General features: G+C 43.5%; 1 protein-coding gene across 2 annotated transcripts in view; it reads right to left on the bottom strand.

The window, feature by feature from the left end:
- NAP1L1 (nucleosome assembly protein 1 like 1) overlaps nt 1-12,905 on the bottom strand; it is a 38,950-nt gene extending 26,045 nt beyond the window's left edge. The window contains exon 1 of one of the 2 annotated variants that reach the window (XM_027543317.1): nt 12,751-12,905. The gene's annotated coding sequence lies outside the window, so the exon portion shown is untranslated. The remainder of the gene's footprint in view (nt 1-12,750) is intronic. The other variant, XM_027543319.1, reaches the window with a different exon arrangement.
- Between the last annotated feature and the right edge of the window lie 1,795 nt (nt 12,906-14,700).

The following is a 14,700-nucleotide window of genomic DNA, read 5'->3' as shown; positions in this document are numbered from 1 at the left end:
GATCAGTCGCTCAGTCCTGTCCGACTCTTTGCGACCCCATGAATCGCAGCACGCCAGGCCTCCCTGTCCATCACCAACTCCCGAAGTTCACCCAGACTCACGTCCATCCAGTCAGTGATGCCATCCAGCCATCTCATCCTCCATCGTCCCCTTCTCCTCTTGCCCCCAATCCCTCCCAGCATCGGTCTTTTCCAATGAGTTAACTCTTCACATGAGGTGGCCAAAGTACTGGAGTTTCAGCTTTAGCATCATTCCTTCCAAAGAAATCCCAGGGCTGATCTCCTTCACAATGGACTGGTTGGATCTCCTTGCAGTCCAAGGGACTCTCAAGAGTCTTCTCCAACACCACAGTTCAAAAGCATCAATTCTTCGGCACTCAGCCTTCTTCACAGTCCAACTCTCACAGCCATACATGACCACAGGAAAAACCATAGCCTTGACTAGACGAACCTTTGTTGGCAAAGTAATGTCTCTGCTTTTGAACATGCTATCTAGGTTGGTCATAACTTTCCTTCCAAGGAGTAAGCGTCTTTTAATTTCATGGCTGCAATCACCATCTGCAGTGATTTTGGAGCCCAGAAAAATAAAGTCTGACACTGTTTCCACTGTTTCCCCATCTATTCCCATGAAGTGATGGGACCGGATGCCATGATCTTCGTTTTCTGAATGCTGGACTGGCCAAAGCATATCCTACACTCTTTCACACTATAGGATCAGGATTAACTTAGAGAAGACTGAAAAACAGCTGAGTGCCATGGGTAATGCAGATTTACTTTTTTAATAAGCTTAGTTTTTTCACAACAGCTTTGCCACCAGGACACAGGTGTCATAAAAACCACCACTAAACCTGAGCAAAAATGGGAAAGAAGACCCAAGTCAACACTGTTGTCACTGAACATGTAGATTCAGAAAAGTCTACCACCACTGGCCACCTGATCTACAAACGCTGTGGGATTCAGCCGGGAACCACTGAAAAGTCCAAATGGAGGCTGCCAAGATGGGAAAGGGCTCTTTCAAGTACGCCTGGGTCTAGGACAATCGGAAAGCTAACACGAGTGATTATCAATCACCAGTGATATCTCCCTGTGTCAATTTAAGACCAGCAAGTACTCTGTGACCTAGCTGACGCCCTGGGACACAGTGATTGATCAGTCACTAAGCTGTGTCAGACTCTTTTGAGATGCCATGGACTACAGCCCACTGGGCTCCTCTGTTGATGGGATTTTGCTTTTCATGGGATTTCCCAAACAAGAAGATTGAAATAGGTGGCCATTTCCTCCAGGGGACCCTTCCAACCCAGGAATCAAACCCACAGCTCCCCCGCTGGCAAGCAGCTTGTCACTGAGCCACCAAGGAAGCCCCAAGGACACAGAGAGTTCATCAAAAACACTACTCCAGGCACATTCCGGCACCTGTGCTGGCGAATCTGAAGCTGGTATTTCCAAGAAAGGGCAGACCCACGAGCAGGCCCTTCTGGCTTCCTCTCTGGGTGTGGAACCTTCGTTACACTGGAGGTAACGAAATGGACTGCACTGTGCCACCCTATAGCCAGAAGAGATAACTGCTAAGGAAGTCAGCACCTCCATAAAAAAATTGGCTACAATCCCAACACAGAAGCATCTGTGCCAATTTCTGGTTGTCATGGTGACAACACTGCTGGAATCAAGTGCCACTATGCCTTTCAAGGGATGCCAAGTCACCCATAAAGATGGCAATGCCCACTGAACCACACTGCCTGAGGCTCTAGACTGCATCCTGCCACCAACTTGCCCAACTGATAAGCCCTTGGGTTTGCTCTTCCTGGATGTCTACAAAATTGGTGGTACTGGTACTGGTACTGTCCCTGTGGGTCAAATAGAGCCTGGTATTCTCAAACCTGGCAATGTGGTCACCTTGCTCCAGTCAAGGAAACAAGTCTTTTGAAATGCACCATGATGCTTTGATTAATGGCCCTCCTGTGGACAATGTGAGATTCAAGAACATGTCTGTCAAACATGTTCTTTGTGGCAATGTGGCTGGTGACAGCAAAAATGACCCGCCAACGGAAGCAGCTGGCTTCACAGCTCAGGTGACGATCTTGAACCATCCAGGCCCAAATCAGTGCTGGACTGTCACACAGCTCTAATGCAAGCATGCTGAACTGAAGACCGAGTGTTCTGGGAAAAAGCTAGAAGGTGGCCCCGAATTCTTGAAATCTGGTGATGCTGCCATCACTGATATGATTCCTGGCAAGGCCATGTGTGTTAAGAGTTTCTCGGCCTATCTATCTGCCTCTTGGCTGTTTTGCTGCTCGTGACATGAGACAGGCAGTTGCTGGCGGTATTATCAAAGCAGCAGACAAGAGGCGGCACCTGGGACTGGCAAGGCCACCAAGTGTGCCCAGAGAGCCCAAGGCTGCATGAGCATTACCCCCGTAGGGCCGCCCCAGGCTGTATCAGTGGTGTTTGTCTCAACTGGCCATTTAAGTTTTTACAGTAAAAGTCTAGTTAATGGTACCTGCACTGCAAAACCTTCAGAAGACTGTTTTGCGAACCATTAGTTTTGTATGTGGCAGCTTTAAGTTATTAGCTTTTAAAATCAGTACTTTTTAATAGAAATGACCAAAAATCTGTCACAGAATTTGAGACCCATTAAAAAAGTTTAATCAGAACAAAACAAAAAAAGGCTTATAGACTCCCACATTAAAATCAGTTTTTAATGTTTGAAAAATTAAAACCTTCATCTTTTAAAAAGCATTTTATTTATTAATCTGGCTGCACCAGGTCTCAGCCGTGGCGTGCAGGCCTTCGCTGGCCATGCGGCACGCGAGGACCCCCAGCTGTGGCCCAGGCCTCCGGAGCACATGCTTCTGAGCTCCGTGGCACGTGGAGTCAGTTCCACAACCAGGGATCAAACCCACATCCCTTGTATTGCAAAGTGGATTCTAAACCACTGGACCACCAGGAAGTCCCAAAACCTTAGTCTTTCACTCACAACAAGTGACAAGATTTGATTCCTCATATCAATATGTTTAATACACGTTTCACTTTAAAAAACTGACTTTCTGATTTTAGCAGTCAAGTGCTATCCTTTGGAGCATTATTACTAATCCAACATCCATCCTTTAGACAATTATAAAGGAAATAATTCTTCCTACTGTAACCTACTCTATTTTTAAATATTTTCTATTTACTGTAAATAATCTCTAAGCACTGATGTATTTCTCTAGCGATGCTGGTTAATGAAGTCAGCATTAACAAAACACTTAGCAAAAAATTACGAATATACTAATTCAAAAATAACGAAAATATTGAATCAAAGAAACACAAGTGGGCTTCAGATCTATCAGATCAATAATGCAGGGAAAATTATGGTGAATATGCATTCTTAAATATGGCTACCGTTTACAGAAACTATTTTCTTTCCTTTATTTATTTCTGGCTGTGCTGGGTCTTCCCTGATGGACACAGGCTTTCTCTAGTTGTGATGAGTGGGGGCTATTCTCTTGTTTTGGCTCTAGCAGTCGTGGCGGGTGGGTTGAGTTGATCCAGGCCTGTAGAATCCTCCTGAACCAGGGAGCAAACCCATGTCCCCTGAATTGGCAGGCAGATTCTTAACCACTGTGTCGCCAGGGAATTCCATAAACTGTTATCTTTCTGGAGAGCAATTTGGCTATGGGAATAACAAACACCTTAAACATGTCCATCTCCAGACTTGGTTATTCAATTTGTGAGAACCTACCCTGAAAAAACAGAAGTAAAGGATCTAAGTGCCTGTACACCTGTCACGTTTGTCTAATAGGTTCTCCTAAAATCCAAGTCCTACATATTCTTTGACTGTCCGCTCAAAGTTTTACTTCTTCAAGACAAAACAGACTAGCACTGACTCCTTCAGAGATGCCTTCTCCAATCTGTACATCTTGGCTAAGTAAGATTTCTTGGTTGTACACACTCTTATAAAGCCCCATTTCTTTCCATCATAAGATACCTCCAGTTTGTAATTATAGATTATTGTGATTATTTGACTAAGGTCTGTCTTCCACCAGTGACCAGACCATAACATTCATGATTCCAGGGATTATATCTGCTTTTTCCAATCACTGCACTGTATCCTTCAGAGTAGTATACAAAGTTTATATATATATACACACACAGACACATATATGGCAGCTACAGTTACTTAGCAAAATTAAACCACTAGTGTGGAATGTGCATGCAATGGAATGCTTTGCAATTAAAAACAACAACAACAACAGAAGAAGAAAAAGCAAGACTTCCCTGGAGGCTCAGTGGTGAGGAGTCTACCTGCCAGCTCAGGAGACGGGTCCGATCCCTGATCCGGGAAGACCCCACAAGCTGCAGCTACTGAACCCCGCACACCGCAGTGCCCTTGCTCCACAACCAAAGCCACGACACCGAGAAGCCCACACAGGAAAAGCCTGCACAGCCAGCAGAGCCAAAAGTAAAATAGTTTTTAAAAAAAAGAAAAAAAAAGATGCAGATCTGAGTTGATACGGAAAGAGCAACAAAGCAGGAGTAAAACGCAACCTGAGTATATACGAATATCCATTCTCATCCACATACTTTCTTATGAATAAGACATTTCTAGAAAAATACACCAGAAACCTAACAGCAGGTGTGTATGAGAGAGAAAAGACTAGAAGTAAATGAGAGCTTACATTTCATACTGCATTATTAGGTTTTCCTATCCAGATACTATTTACTAACAGTTTAGAATTTGCTCCCTTGAATATATAGTCTACTAAATCCAACAATTATCAAAAAGCATGAAACAAAAAGAAACACCCAAAATTTCTAAATTCAAAATTTTATAACATTCTAACATGTTCACAGAAGACTGGCTACACTGTTCCTCAGCGTCCACTTTGCTACCATTATATTCAGAATTCAAACTCTTATCGTTTTGATGCATTATTACAGAGATTCAAGATAGAACAGGAGGGCAATTCATTTCCTCACAGATGCCCTCTCCAATCTGCCCGTTCCGGCTAAAGTAATAGATTTCTTGGTCATATACACTTCTATTTTTTAAAGTATGCTTCTCTGATGGCTCAGTGGTAAAGAATTTGCCTGCAATGCAGGAGACATGAGTTCAGTCCCTGGGCTAGAGGATCTCTTGGAGATGGCAACCCACTCCAGAATTCTTGCCTGGAGAACCCCATGGCCAGAGAAGCCTGGCTGCAGCCTGCCACAGGGCCGCAAAGAGCCAGACACAACTGGGCGCGCACACAACAACGCCTAGTTTTGAAGTCAGACCATTTGGGCTAACACCAGCTTTGTGGGAATTTAGCTCAGGCAAACAACTTCTGGCCTTATTTCATCTTCAACACAGAAGAAAATGGTTCCTTCATTGGTTTCTCTTATTAAGAAGCAAATTCATGTAAAAGATCTGTTTGATATCTAATTAATACTCAACAAACACAGAGTTTCTTTCAATCTGTCCATTTTGAACTATCCTTCGCAAAACAATTAGCTGGCATGATGGCTAAAATCAGATTCTTTCAGTTCTGATTAATGTACAGACTGACCAGTAAATGCACCCTGGTAATGTAGGATATTAACATTAGGGAAAATTGGGTAAAGGGCAAATGGGAACTCTAAGCTATCTCTACAACTTTCCCATAAATCTAAAATTACAAACAAATCTAAAAAAATAAAAATAATGGACCAATTCCCATACCCAGATTCAAAACTAACATGTCTGAGAGAGTAGATGCAAAAAAAAAAAATTTAAATAAGAAACCAGGTTCTGAGACAGGTGGTCTCAGGCAATCAGATCACATCAAAAAACACAAGTTTAGTTTAATATCTACAGATTTTTTTTTTAACTGCAAGTCAACAACTTTAAGTAAAATCAGTGAGATTTTTACTTATCAGACATGAATTTGCTTTCTAAGAGATCTGAAGACTTTCCATTCCTGGAAGTGACAAGCTAGATTATGCAGACCAACTCTACTAATGAAAATTAATTAAAAGTACAGAATCAAATATTTGTTTAAAAAAGTAAGATAATAAGAAATTACTAACCGAAACTGAAGGCAAAACAGGAAGGAAAAGGATAAGTAAACTACTTCTGCCCAGAGGGAAACCTGCCAACCTCAGATGCGAACGGTCTGCGGAAACCAAAAGCTCTGGACTTACCAAGGTAGGGAATCTTTAGAGCAACCTTCCCAAATTAAGCAGAAACCTCAAAGCGCTATGTTCTCAGAGATAATAAACGAGTTCTCCAGGACAATACCCCAATCCACCTCATCAGCCTTGTGCCCCGAACTTCAAGCTGTGAGCTTAGAGCCATCATCAGCACTCCCAGGCACCTGCATAACCAGATGTAAGTGAGAGCACCACGCTAGACCTTACGAAGTTCATGAAGTCATCTGCAAGAACAGGGGCGACGGAGAGCAACAGACGTCAATCCTATGGAAGACCTCAATACTGTCTAAAAGACCACACACACACAAAAAACAACCATGCCTTTTAAGTTTGAAAATATGTGTCTGCAGCAGTATCTATAAGAAACTCATTTACTAAAGGTGAAAAGAGCAAACCTGGCAAAGAACAGAATTTCCAGAAATAAAAACAACAGAAAGCAAAAACAGAAAAAAAAAGCAAATAACAGAAAAAAAAAAAACAAACTAAATGGGCAGGTTTAACAGTAAACCAAACACAGCTGGAGAGAGAATTAAGCGGTTTGAAAGTGAGCTTAGAAGAAATCTTCCGAAGTATGGCAGAGACTAGAGAATAAAAACTATGGAAAAGACATTTTAGGATACAATGAAGTCTAACAAAGATTTAACAGACGTTCTAGGAGTAGAGGAGAGAATGGACAGAATATTTGAAGAAATAAATAGCCAAGTTATTTTCCAGAACTAATGGAAGACAAGTCTATAAATTCCAGTTAGCAAAATAAAAAACCCACACTTAAGATGCTTGAGTGAAAATCCAAGACGAGACAGAAGTCTCCTCAAAAGGACTCAGAAAAAAGACTCAGATTAACGTCAAACGCATAAAAGACTGACAGCCGTCTTCTCTTCAACAGACACCAAAAGACGACGGAACGGTCTGTGTGCTCAATGTGCTGAAGTAACTAAGGATCTTAGACTACTACACCCAACCAAAATATCCTTTGAGAAGGTAAAACAGGTACTTTCAGGCTAAAATATCTCCAGCACTCTCATTAATAAATTCTGTAAGTATATTTTTCAGGCATAAGTCAAGTGATCCCAAAGAGAAGGTCTAAAGACACAAGAAATGAGAGGAAATAAGGATATTAGCATACTATCAAAATAAATATTTTAAAAGAAATATTACCCCTGTGTAATGTGTCAAATTTAAACTACCATAATATTAAGTCAGCACTGAGAATAAGTGGGGAGGAAATGGATTACTCTACTGTTCTTAAATAAACACGTTGGAATTTCTAGGGTGACCCCAAAAGTTTGGAAACAGATCACTCTTGTGATCCCATAGACTGGAGCCCACCAGGATCCTGTCCATGGGATTTTCCAGGCAAGAATACTGCAGTGGGTTCCCGACTCAGGGATCAAACCCAAAACTTCTGCACTACAGGCAGATTCTTTACCACTGAGCCACTGGGGAAGCTATACTTATTTTTACATCAATCTAAAAGAAAAACAGGTTGGACAAATAAAAAGCACACACACACACAAATTAAAATTAAACCTTATCATAGTGATTACATAAATCAACTAAAGGCTCCCTTTTAGAACTATCAGATTAAAGAAAATTCAACTGCATCCAACTTATAAGAAACACATCTGTAACAAGAATACAAACAGCTTCAAGGTAAAATACAATCCTTAACCAAAAGCTGGTGTCATTGTACTAACATTGGAAAAAAAAAAAAGATTTAAAGGAGAAACATTCCTAAGGATTAACATTTACAATAAAAAGTTCAACCCAGTACTCAGTGTTACAGATCTCAATGTAAAGACGGGGTTCATAACAAGACTGAAGGCAAATCTTAACCAGAAAACCTGAACATGAAGAAAATCTTCCAATGGAGAAAGAGGTGGAAATGAGTGATTCAATCAGATCGTTAGCTGATTATTTTGTGGTTATATAAAAGCTAGACGTCCAGAAATCAAATGATCTACCATTCCAGTATACTTGATTCTGTTCTTATTTCCAACGAGAAGGAAAGAAAAATAACATTTACAGAGCTTACTCTGTAAGACTTACAGACTTTCCTCTTATTTGCAGATAAAACGGTAAGCAACTTGCTCAGCCACACACAAATGAAAACACTAGGAATTAAAATCTGACTTCCAATACCCATGCCGATTCCACTATTCCAAAAGCCAAACCCTATCACCCACTACACAGATTATATAACCTAGTTATATTCCTTTATAGAAAATAGCTGCTTCACAGTGAAATAGCCAATCATTAAAAACTACATATTGGGGGTATTCTCTGGCAATCCAATGGTTAGAACACTACACTTTCATTGTGAGGACTTGGGTTCCACCTCTGGTTGAGAAACGAAGATCCCACGAGCCTCGCAGCACAATCAAAAATTTAAAGTAAAGTTTTAAAAGTTTTAAAGGATAACAAAAAGAAAACTACAACAAGTGTTAGTTGTTCAGCTGTGTCCAACTCTTTGTGACCCCATGGACTGTAGCGTGCTTCTGTCCATGGAATTCTCCAGTCAAAAGTACTGGAATGGGTAGCCTTTCCCTTCTCCAGGGGATCTCCCCAACCCAGGGATCAAACCAAGGTCTCCTGCATTGCAGACATATTCTTTACTCTCTGAGAGCCACCGGGGAAGCCCACGGTGGTAACTGATCCACCTGCCAATGCAGGAGACAGAAGAGACTTGGGTTCAATCCCTGGGTGGGGAAGATCCCTTGGAGGAGAAAATGGCAACCCACTCCAGTATTCCTGCTTGGAAAATTCTAGAGAGGAACCGAGCCCGATACTGAGTGTGCACGGACACACACGTTTTAAAGCAAAAAGGTTCAAGGGAACCAGTAAAACCCCAAAAAAAGAATTTCCCTTTACCTGAGACCTACCTCAAGCTGAATGCATTTTAAACAAACCTGTATTTTGGACACTGCTGTTCTACCAACAGTTTCGGTGGGCCAGGGGCTCAGTACTTGATTCCAACACAACCTCGTAGTAGTAGTACATCTCGTTCTTTACGTAGCTAGAACATCTCATTCTTTATGCTCACTTTTTCACTTCAGAGATACCAAGTCAATCTAGAACTGACTTTTATACGGGTCCCAAGCCAAATACACTATTTGAGAACACTATCTTCTGTTCAAGTAATCGCATTATCTATAGTACCATCTGACCAAACAGCAGAGAAACACACATGGACTGATAATCTGGTGAAAATTAACAAAACTACAAGGTATTCACAATATCAGACATATATTGGAAGAAATCTTCATGACTATAAGTGCTTTAACTGTCCTTGGAAGCCCAGTGGAACCCAAGAAAGAGTGCTTTTAAATTCTAAGCAGATACATACTATAAAGTGAAGTGAAAGTCGCTCAGTCGTGTCCAACTCTTTGCGAACCCACGGACTGTATAGGCCAGAACACTGGAGTGGGTAGCCCTTCCCTTCTCCAGGGGATCTTCCCAATACAGGGATCGAACCCAGGTCTCCCACATTGCAGGCAGATTCTTCAGCAGCTGAGCCACAAAGGAAGCCCAAGAATACTGGAGCGGGTAGCCTATCCCTTTCTCTAGGGGATCTTCCCGACCCAGGAATCGAACCCAGGTCTCCTGCACTGCAGGCGGATTCTTTACCAACTGAGCTGAGAGAAGCCCTATATACTGTATAGTACAACAATTAAGTCAAGGGAACTTGCTTTAAACCAATATAAAATCCTTATTATAAACTATCATTTCTCAGTTATGTAACGTTGGATAATAAGTTCTTTAACTGCTCTGTACCTGTTCCCTCATTTAAATGTTGATACTACTTATCTCTAGGAGCACTGAGTTATATATATGTAGAATAATTTTAAAACACTGCCTGAATAATCATGCAAGAAATCCTATTATTTTATGCCTGTTGTATTCGTCTGTACCCTCTGTATCTGAGACAATATTTTCACAGTAATTAATAAACTCTTCAAAATTATGACCCCCTTCTCCAACAAAAATCAAAATGTATAAAACTTCTGAACAAGTAAAAATATATCAAACTATGTAGCAGTAGAAAACAGAGTTGGTAACCAGAACTAACTTTGGGCTGAGACCACTTGGCAAGTCCAGCAATGTGGTCTACTGATCTGCAGTTCAAGTACTAAGTAACTTACAAGGATGAGTGAAAACAGCAGTGCTCACGTTCTAATCCCTACTCTGCCCAACTTATTCAGATGGAATTAGTACGAAATGGGACTTAATATTAGCATAATTTTAACAAATTCCTTCATGTAAGGAGGTTATAGATACTCCTCTATCTCCCACTTTCCAGCTCTTTTTCTTCAGAACACTCATAACCACTCAACAATTTATATAAAATAACCAATTTGCCTGTTTGGCTCATGATATATGTCCAAATAGGAGCTAAAATATTTACTCAAAGAATCAACTAAGAACATAAGCAATTACAGATTTGATTAGACTTGAGGGTATGAACAGATTGATCCTTATTTCCTAAATTGATCAGGATTCATTGCCTTTCATTAATATCTCAAATTATCAAGCAGAAAACAAAGAAAAGCAATGTTTAATTTTGATATCTTCATACCTTGAAGTCAAACAGATTCTACCTTTTTTAGCCACTTTTCCTACAAAAGGATATGTACTGAATACATTCGGTAGAGTTCAGAATCAGTCATCTCAAGGTAATATGGGCAAGTTGAGTAAGTAATAAAACAAGCAATAGCACTGTGGATTAAGTTAGTTCTGGTACACGTGTGGGTTTTGTTTTTTTAATCGTTAGATGACAAAGACAATCGTGTCACATTTAGTATCAGCTTAACAATTTTCCCTGTCAATAGGTCCAATATCAAAAACAGGTACTTTACAACAAATAAAACTTATGAAAATTTTCAGACTGGTATGAAAGGACCAATCTTTTTAAAAAGTAAAAGGCCCATTTTAGATCTGGGCCACTAATCTGAACTCAGACAACTTCGGAATAAGCCTAAGACATCAGTCCCACAAGGTCACTGTAAACCTCATTTACCTCCTGTCAGCTTTAAGTAAGTTATTCTAAATATAAGGCTTTTCCTTTATCCAATCAAAGGTAAGGTGTATTACTTCCTAAGGAAAATAAGTATAGAAGTAGTTATTAAAGCTAACAACAAAACAGGACCTAAAACACTAATTTGAAAAAGTATTTTTGATGCCACCTACTTTCAAAAATGGCAAATTTCGTTTTCCAGCTCAGCTCTCCTGAAGTCAGATAAGCAGTGTTAAGTTGTGAGCTTTTAAAATGCAGTCCTTACAGAACCCACAATCAAACAGAATAAAATTGGGGCTCTTTGAGGACATCACGTGCCCGGCTCTTTCTTCCTCCAAAAACCCAGCCCTCCCCGACAGGCCTTCATTCCCCGCCTCCTTTCCCGGCCTCTTTTTTTTTTTGAGGGCAAAGCATGAAGCACTGATGAGGCAGCAGGTTACAACCCTGGCTCAGTATACGCTTACTTGGGCGTCTCATTTCACCCCATAACGCCTCCACCATAACGTTAAACACCAAACAGCTAGTTAAGTATCTTACAGTGGGAACGGGAATAAAGGAACTAGTAAGAAAGCAACAGACGCCCTCGACGAATTAAAAAGACACTGCAGACCAAATCATTTACTTCCACTGTTCAGGAGTCGACTAATTACGACCAATGCTTCCCAAATAAAAAAAACCCTGATCAAGATACCCATCCTAATTCTAATTTGTACTTGAGAGGACACAAAAGAATCTCTTGTTAACAACAGCTAACGTAAGTGCTTTACACGCGATAATTCTTAAAAATCCTAGTAGTGAAGGCCCCGCTCCTTCATCCATCAACTAACATTCACTCTTTCTTGCGGTACCTAAAAAGATTAAGATGAACGAGAAGCAGAGGAGAGTTGCAAACCCAAGAGCTGGACTGGTTGGCTTCCTGCTCACCCTCGCATCCCACCACCTCCTCAACTTTTAGTGGAGGGCTACCAGAAGGGGGTCTGCACCCGCGCCTGGGCCCCGGCCACGTGCAGCGGGAAGCCGCGGGGGTTCCCCTCCCGGCCGGGTCGCCACCTCCCGGGGGCGGGCAGCCCGGAGCCTCGCCGCCTCCTCGCCCCTCCCCGCCCCGGGGCCTGGTCCCCGCGCAGCCCCTCCCTCCCGTCGGAATTCGCAGCCTCCGCGGCTCCTTCTCTCCCCCCGCGGCCTCCCCTCCAGGGAGTGGGCGTCGCGGCGACGGTGGGCTGCAGACCCCGACTCGGCCTGCGCCCCGGCCGCCTCCCCGCTCCGGGCGCCAGGGCTTCGCCGGGGCCGCGCCCTCGCGGGCGCGGAGAGGCCAACGGGGCTCAGAGGGCCCCGGGGCGGACCCTCCCGGGTCGCGCCGACGCTCCCCCGCCCCACACGCCTCCCGGTCGGCTCTCCCGGGAAGCATCGGCCGAGCCGCGGGCCCTCTCCGCCGGCGGGGTCACGGCTCCCACAGCGGCTCGGGCTCCGGCCTCCGCGGACGGCCCCGGAGGCCCCGCTCGCCGTCCCCAGCCCCCTCACCCCTCCGCTCACGCGGGCCGCCCGGGGCCTCCACGTCCCTCCCTTCTCCGTCGGGCCCCAGCCCGTTACCGGTGGCGAGCGCGGAGAGCCGAGCGGCCCGAGCTGCGCAGGCAGTGACTCAGGGCGGCGGCGGGAGGAGCAGGAGGCGGCGCCGCGAGCAGATGGCGCTAAAAAAGACCCGAGAGCCCGCCGCTCGCGCTCATATACAATCAGCGTCAGCACGCAGGGCTGGCTCCGCCGCCCGCCCCCCGGCCTCCCCGTCTCCTAGCGACGCGACTGGGAGGCGGGGCCAGGACCGGTCGCCTAGCAACGGAACCTTCCTCCTTTCCCCCGGCGACCTCCAAACTCGCAGCGCCAGACTTGGGTTCCCGCCTCCGCCCCCTACGACGCCTCCAGCCATCTCTTTTCTACGCTCTTAGCAAGAAAGGAACTCGTCGCCCCTTCCGTTCCGGGGTACGGCCCTGACCCCAGCCTCGCTCACGGCCCACCTCGGCCCCCGCCTCCCCCAACTTCCCACCCCGGCCTGGTACCGGGAAGGATGAGGGCGGGAGGCCAACCTCCGGGTCCTGCCTTGCCGCATCCGGACAGCGAGCGCTCCTTAGTTTCCTACCGTGTCGGGGCCTAATTCCTACAAACTCTAGGATCCCGGATAACCGTTTCCTCTCCCCGCCCATTTTTTACCGTAAGAACAACAGTTCTTTCCTCCTAACCGCCTCGGTGGCGTCTTTTGCCGGTTTTGCTTTTCCTAACTCAGTGGTTTACCGTGGCTTCCGGGGATGCTCTTCATTCCAACTTCTCCATCCTCTTACGTGACTTGCAATCCCTCATTTCTGCTTTCGTATGTTTGATGGATGAAAATGGCATGTTCGTGTATGGTCTGGACGCTTTATAATGAGGACAGTGTTGTTTCCTCATTTTGAAAAAGTAAATCCAACCTCATGGCTATTTTCAATTGAAGCTGGATTGACTAATACTAACTCTTAAGACAGTGGTTCTTAAAGTGTGGTCGGAGGGTTCCAGTACTCTTTCAAGGGGGAAGTCAAAGTATTTCCATAATAATTCTAAAATGTTATTTGCTTTGACACTCATTCTGTCATAATTACACAGTGGAATTTTCCAGAGGCTACATGACATGTGATATGGAAACACTGAAAACAGAAGCAAATATTAGAATCCCCGTCATCTGCTGTTCAACCAGACATTAAAGAGATTGCAAAAACATAAAATCACTCTGCTCAATTTTTTTATTTTGGAAAGTAGTTACTTTTCATATAAAATATTGTTCTCTGTTAACATTTAATCGGTTTATTGTTTAAAATGAAATAATAACTACTCATTTCTTAATTTCAAATACGATATAGTTATCTTTAATGCACATAAAACATCTTTGGACTCCTAAATTTTTAAGACTATAAAGGGTCCTTGAGATTAAAAACTTTAACAACTCTTCTCTGTTGTAGTCCTTGAAACTTCCAACTACTTAGAGTCGTCTATTGTAACTAACCCAGTTCCACTTTAGAGGATACAGGTTTTTTCCTCAGCGCTCCCAACCTCACTGAAACTAGTTGTCTTTCCCACTCTATGCTACAGATGCCTCAGTTTATCCATTCATTTTGGTTCTTCACATGTGATTCTTTTGATTTCTCAACCGTTTGTCTTCATTGACATTCTACTCGACCATGATGTAAAACTCACAAGGATTATAGTAACATCAGTAATGACTCCTCAAGAAGAATTTCCAATATACAAGATAGGTAGACCAGCGCCCAGTATGTCAGTACCCTTGGCACTGACTTCTCTGGCAGCCTCAAGAGCAATGCAGGCTGAAGTGAAATTCGTTCAGTCATGTCCGACTCTGCGATCCCGTGAGTCCTGGAGTGGGTAGCGATTCCCTTCTCCAGGGGATCTTCCCAACCCAGGGATCGAACCCAGGTATCCCACATTGCAGGCAGATTCTTTACTGTCTGAGCCATGAGGGAAGCCCCAGTGCAGTCTAATCAAAGCTAAATAACTTGTACC

This window comes from Bos indicus x Bos taurus, chromosome 5 (assembly GCF_003369695.1).
Source record: "Bos indicus x Bos taurus breed Angus x Brahman F1 hybrid chromosome 5, Bos_hybrid_MaternalHap_v2.0, whole genome shotgun sequence".
Lineage (NCBI taxonomy): Eukaryota > Metazoa > Chordata > Mammalia > Artiodactyla > Bovidae > Bos > Bos indicus x Bos taurus.
The sequence above is the reverse complement of the archived record's forward strand: the minus strand, read 5'-3'. Positions and strand labels throughout refer to the sequence as shown.